Source organism: Quercus lobata, chromosome 2 (genome assembly GCF_001633185.2).
Source record: "Quercus lobata isolate SW786 chromosome 2, ValleyOak3.0 Primary Assembly, whole genome shotgun sequence".
NCBI lineage: Eukaryota > Viridiplantae > Streptophyta > Magnoliopsida > Fagales > Fagaceae > Quercus > Quercus lobata.
The window spans coordinates 39625508-39631507 of NC_044905.1; positions in this window are offsets into that span (position 1 = coordinate 39625508).

Consider the following 6000-nt stretch of genomic DNA (forward strand, 5'->3'; position numbering starts at 1 on the left):
GTTTCTCATAATTTTCTTCTTTTGGTGCCTTTTCCCCAAAAGCCTTTTGTTGACTTTCCGTTTTGGGGTGTCCCTAAAGAGCTGACCTCTAACCTCTCTTCCTTTAAGGCTTCTAAACCTCACCCTTTTCAGACTCAGCTTTTTTGGCTGCCTTTCCTTTTGTCATTTTTTCCAAGTGAGCCAATTCCATCCCTGCCAGGTAGAAAGTTTTCCCAGCTACTTCCCTTCATGGTTTTTCTTCTTTGGGCTCCCCGAGGTACTAGCCCCTTGTTTATGAATTATTAGTCCCCAAGCTTTCTGGTTCCTTTCTGCATCATTGGTTGGCTGATAAGGACGTATCTATTCTTCGTTCCTTGTGTTTCTTGGCACTCCTTTTAAGCTGTCTTAATCTCATCCTAGTTTTGTTGCACGTTCCAAGGACCCTGAGCTCCTGACAGTCCCTGGGTATCCCAGCCCAGTTCTTACCACTAGACTCCCTAGTGATTTTTTGATCTTGGCGGGCTGGGCCTTTTTCTTTCTTCCCTTCGTTTCATGGGTCCTAAGGCCCATCCATTCGTGGGTCTTGGGCTTAGATCTTTTTTAATGGATTTTAGGCCTACCATCTTTTCCCCTTATTTTGAGCTCAAGCCTTTTATTTATTTATTTATTTATTTATTTTATGGAGTTCAACTCACTGTGACATTTTGGGCCTTGGTGCAATATTGTAACTTTTTAGACCTCAACATTTAGCCTCCCGAGCTTGTAGGTTGCCTCCAGCCCACGTGTAAGTAGACCAGAGCCTTTAATTTCTGTAGGGATTCCTTCTTCACTATTTTAATTATCCTCAAGGTCCCCCCTCTTCTTCCTTCAGGGTCCTGTCTTTTCCGCTACTTTTGGGTATCCTAGTTTTCTTTGCATGTTACACTTCTTTCTTTTTGTAACTCCCCCCCCCCCTTTGCCCGGGACGTGGCAGTTGAATGTTGGAGCGAAATCTTTTCCATCCACTTCTCACGTTCCCTATAACTCCCATTAATAACTGTCAATAATTCTCCTTTTTTAAAATTAAATTTTGGCAACTAGCGTGCCTTTCCATACTGCTCTTTGCACCATTATTGTTGTCACTTCACACTTTCTTTTTATCTTCTAGAGACCTTTGTTTCCAAACGCATCCCCTTTCTTCCAATCACTTGGTTTCTTTGTTTCTTTTTCTGTGTTTTTCACGCCTTTGACTTCCTTATTCCTCAGTGTATTTGCCGCTCCATGGCTTCTTCTTCCTCACGAAAAAGAAGGGAGCGCACTTCCAGTCCTTTTGAGGGCGAAAGCTCCTCTGGGTCTGCACAGGGTGAGACGTAGGGGGTCACGAAGCGCCCAGCTTTCCCTTTATGGTACCCCTGGTACACCCCCAGCCTATTTTTCCCTCAGGTATCTCATAATGAGGCTCCTCCCTCACCTCACACTTGGGTGTTCTCTGGCCAATCGGGGTTTGCCAGTTCTACCCAAGTTCTAGATCCAAGGGAGATTTTAGATGTTCAGATTAGGCGGGGATCTCAAAAGGCTGTTCCCATTTTCTTTGATTTTGTTCCAAGGAAGATCACCGGTTGGCCTATTTGGGTTGACAGGGAGCTTTCAGATGGTGAAATTGTTAGTTGCTTGGAGCGCGCCGGGATCCTGAAATCAATAGCAATTTCCTAGAATCTTGAAGGTTTTAGAGATGCCAAGGGCCTTAAACACTTGGTATGCCGTTGATGCCCTTCTCTTCACACCTTCTTCTTTTCTGTTGGTGAGCTTACTATCACCTTGGAGGATGTGGTCAATAACTTCCTCCTCTCGGTGTTTGAAGATGAAAATCCTTTTGACATCAGTCTTTCCAGTGAGGATCTTGAAGTGGAAGACAAACTATTCAGTCATTTTGGCGGGCATACTACTTCTCTTGGTGGAAAACCAGCCAAAATGGGCAAGTGGGTCATGAACCTTTCTTGAGAGAAGGATAAGGTAATTAGGTGAGCTAGGTTCTGGGCACTATAGTTCAGTAAGTTTTTATTTAACGAGTTCCCCAAGAACGGGGTTAAGTCTATTTTCTTCCCTTTGGTAATTAGACTGGCCCAAGGTGCTCAGTACCCTTTAGCCCCCATATTCTTAGGCCATGTTTACTCCCAATTAGATTTACTTCATAGGGATGAAGCCAAGGGTGATTCTTACTATGCTATCACTTTATTTATTCACTGTGCCATTCTCTAGGCATTCATGTGGGACCGCTTTTCTGTTTCTTTGGTGAAGTGTAGGAGTTTAAAATTTGTAAAAGATAAGTTTCAAGAATCCCCGAATGTGATTAAGGGTTTGTGTGTTAGTCCTACTGACAACCACCCCATCATTTTTTGTTAGGCCAACTTGAAAGGTGGCAGCCTCAATTTGGTCGAGTTGTTTGATCAAGCAAGGCACTTGAGTTGGAGTTCTCCCTGAGAGTTTAGCCCCGAGTTTGCCTGCGATTCTGTGTTGGCCTTTTTTCTCAACTCTCCAGGGAATACCTTTGATCTGCGTCGTGGAGATGAAGGCAGTTTGGCCTACTTGGTTTGTATCAGTCCCTCATGGCTTCAGGTGGTCCTAGGTACACCCACTATTCAGCACACCAGGTACTCCGGTAATTTAGCTTTGATCAAGACGTCCCACCAGTATTTAAGGATATAGTACCTTCTCTTCCTTTTCTGGATTCGTTCCTAAGGCTTCAGGCCTTTTCTTATTGGTCATGAAGGAGTTCTAAATTTGTTGTGCCAAACTCCCAGAGGGGAGTCTTTGCTTCCAGTGGCTTTGCTAGTTACTGGAAAAGAGTTCAGAAGTCCTTCTCGGACTTTGTTGTTACTAGCAAAATTGGAAAGGTTCCCGATCCTAATATTCTCTCTGCTCCTACCTCCAACAGACACTTGTCCCTCCCTACTGCTGGCATTGTGTCTGCTGTCATAAGCAGCAAGATAGGATTTGCGGAGTGGTATGCTTCTAGGGGTGGTTGGGTATGTTATACGCATGATTTTCCGGAGACTTGATCAGGGTGTGACCTCATTGTTGGTGCCTTTTTTGGTGTGCCAATTAAGAGAGGGGCAGTAGAGGCAATTGGTGCTGCCACTCCCGTAGGCAAAGGTAAAGAGAAAAAAAATTAAACAGGAAGCTGTTAAAAGAGCTAAGCTTGAAGAAAGTGCTAAAGGTACTAAGGCTGGTCCTGAGACTAAGAAGTGGAAGACTGCAAAATCCTAAAAACAGTTAGTCATTTCTAAGGAACCCGAGAGAATGAGCCCTCCTACAGTTGGAAAGGAAGTTGGCCACCCCTTAACCCCAAGGACTCGAGTGAAGACTAAGGTAGAGTCTTCTCTCTCTCAAGTTCCTATGAGTTCCTCAGCCTAGGGTTCTTTGGGGTCCTTTGATTTCATACCCCATTCTCTTTTAGGATCCTTTGGGTGTACCTGTAGTAGACAAAAGACCTTTGGAGAATTTGTAGAGAGAGAGAAGGGCAAGGCCTCTTTCCTTCTTCTCTCTTTTATTTTGTAGTAGTTCATTGTTCTTGTTGTGTCTCTCCCTTTCTCTTTTAACTGATGAATGGTGAGACCCCAAGAGAGGCAAGAGTTAGTTATCTGGTGATGATGTGGTATGGCCCTTTTCCATTTATGCCTTTTCTATTCGCTTCCATTCTTTTTCGATGCTGTGTACATATGCCTTTTGTGATGTTTTGCCACTTGCTTTTCTTTTCCTTTTGCAGGTGGAGGTACCTCCTCTCATAACTGGTGGGACTCAGATGAAAGAAGTAATGACAACTCCCTCTACTGTTCCCTAGGCGTGGAAAATGAGCCCCTTAGTGGTGATATGATCAGGGAAGTTGGGCAACCAGTGAGGGATGTCTAGCCCATTCTGCTTTCTGTTCCCCTGACTGCTCAAGATCCTGAAACTCCTCAGCAACCTGTTCCCTAAGATCCCCAGCCCATGCAAACTCTCAATCCTACCAAAACTATGTCACTTGAGCCCATAACTGAGCCTGCGTTAAGCAAAAAGTCCTTGGGGACGCGTTTTCATCCATACAAGCAAGTGAACCTTATCCATCCCTTATAAATATGCTTAATCTTATCTCTTTTATCTTTTCTTTTTAAGGGTTCTCATTTTCTCCTCCCTTTTAGGTCAAACAAGTGTTCGATCCGCCCTTGAGGCCGCCTCTTCCTTGGAGTCAGAGGGTTCTAAAAGTGCGTGTTATCCACCCTCACTGTACTTCCCTCTCCTCCTTTTTTCATACTTCTCCCTTGCCTTTTCCTTCTATGGCGAAGCCCCTAGTGTCCTTCACTTCCTTTAGCAATTTTGCCAAAATTTCCTCACCCTTTTTCCAAGAAATCAGAGGGGCAAGAGGAGGAAGCTCTACCTCAAGAAGCTGATACTGGTTTCTTAGCTGTCTTTTACCTTCCCACTTTACATTTCTTCCCTTGTTCTTTCCCCTTTTTGAATTTTGTCTACTTTTGTAGGTGTTAACATAGGTGTTAAGGGTCCTGAGCTCGTAGTTCCTGAGGTAGCTGTGGAATCTGCTTCTGACGTCCAGGTCGTTGAAGCTTAGGTAAGGACCCCCTAAACCATCCAGAGGGTTGAAAGCTCTATAATTCCTGAGAGTGGAGATACAACAATGGAGGAGGCTCCAGGGGTGATTGTCTCGGATTCTGGCTTAGGGCTCCCTGCTTTCCTGGCCTACTTTGATCTCCTAGAGTCAACAGCCTCACTGCAAGCCATTTTCATCGCTTTGGGCCTCCCTTTGGTAATTTCCTATGCTTCACTGTGCCGTGGAGAGCCTACCACTCTTTGGAGGAGTTGTTTAAGGTCCACAGGGACTTCACCAGTGGATTCAGGGGAAGCGTATTCTTAGGCAATATTTTGATGGAACTCCTGTGTGTTGTTTTGATTTCCCTGAGGGATTCCTCTCCTGATTCCCTGTCTGAGGAGAGGCTTTTGGAGTGGAGAGGGGTGGTACAGGATCTTGTGGAGGCCAGGTTCAATCTATCTTTCCTATTAGAGTACTTGCGATCCTTAGCCCATATGCTATTCCAAATGAAGATTTCTAAGGACCTTGATGCCGAGATTGCTGCTGTTGAGGAGGCCCTAGCCCGTGCTCATAAGGTTTTGCAAGATTTGAAAGTTAAGAAGCAGCGTTTTCTTTCCTCATCACTTGTCCCTGTGATTCCTTTAAGAGGCTCTTTGCTGGCTAGCCTTATACCTTAGTTCCTAGCTTCCCCCCCCCCCCCCCCTTTTTTTTCCAGATGTATTAGTTTCTTTCCCCCTTTTTTTTAAACAATTAAGGTTGTATAAATTTATCTTTACTCCTTGCTTCTGAACAGTACTTCTCTTTTTTCTTTGCAATGTGGATTTGTTTTCATAAAAAAAAATAAAATAAAAAAAAATTAAAAAAAAACTACTTCTAGCTTTAACAGCATGTGGATCTATTCACAATATGCACTTTGCTCTTTATTTTGTTGCTTTTCTCTCCCCCCCTTTTTTTTAACTAAGTCCTGAGCCATGGTTCCTACAAGTTTTGCAGTAGGTCCTGGACCAGGTACCCTAGTAGTTGTGTGATTACGTGATACTGAACTGGATACATTGAATGTTCTCTCTCCTCTCTTTTTTTTTAAGAGAAAGTCCCAAGTCATGAACCAGGCAAACCTTTTTTGACAAGTACTGGGCTAGATATCCTAGGTACTTAAACTAATTGTGGTGTGAGTCCTGGGTCATACGCTAAGGTTCTCCTTCCCCCTTTTTTTGCGTTGACCCAAGTACCCCTCCCAAACTTGCCCATACTTGGGTTATGTGATATTTTACAATTATACACCTTAGCTGTAGTTCAGAGAAAAAAGAAAAGGAAATAAAGAAATTTCATTAAAACACAACATAGTTACCATACTAAGGAATACAAAAGGGGTTGACAAAGACAGTAAGGATCATAGAATGTCCTCCAACCATGGGTTCCTAAACAACAAGGGAACTTAAACAAAAATCATGATTTAAAAA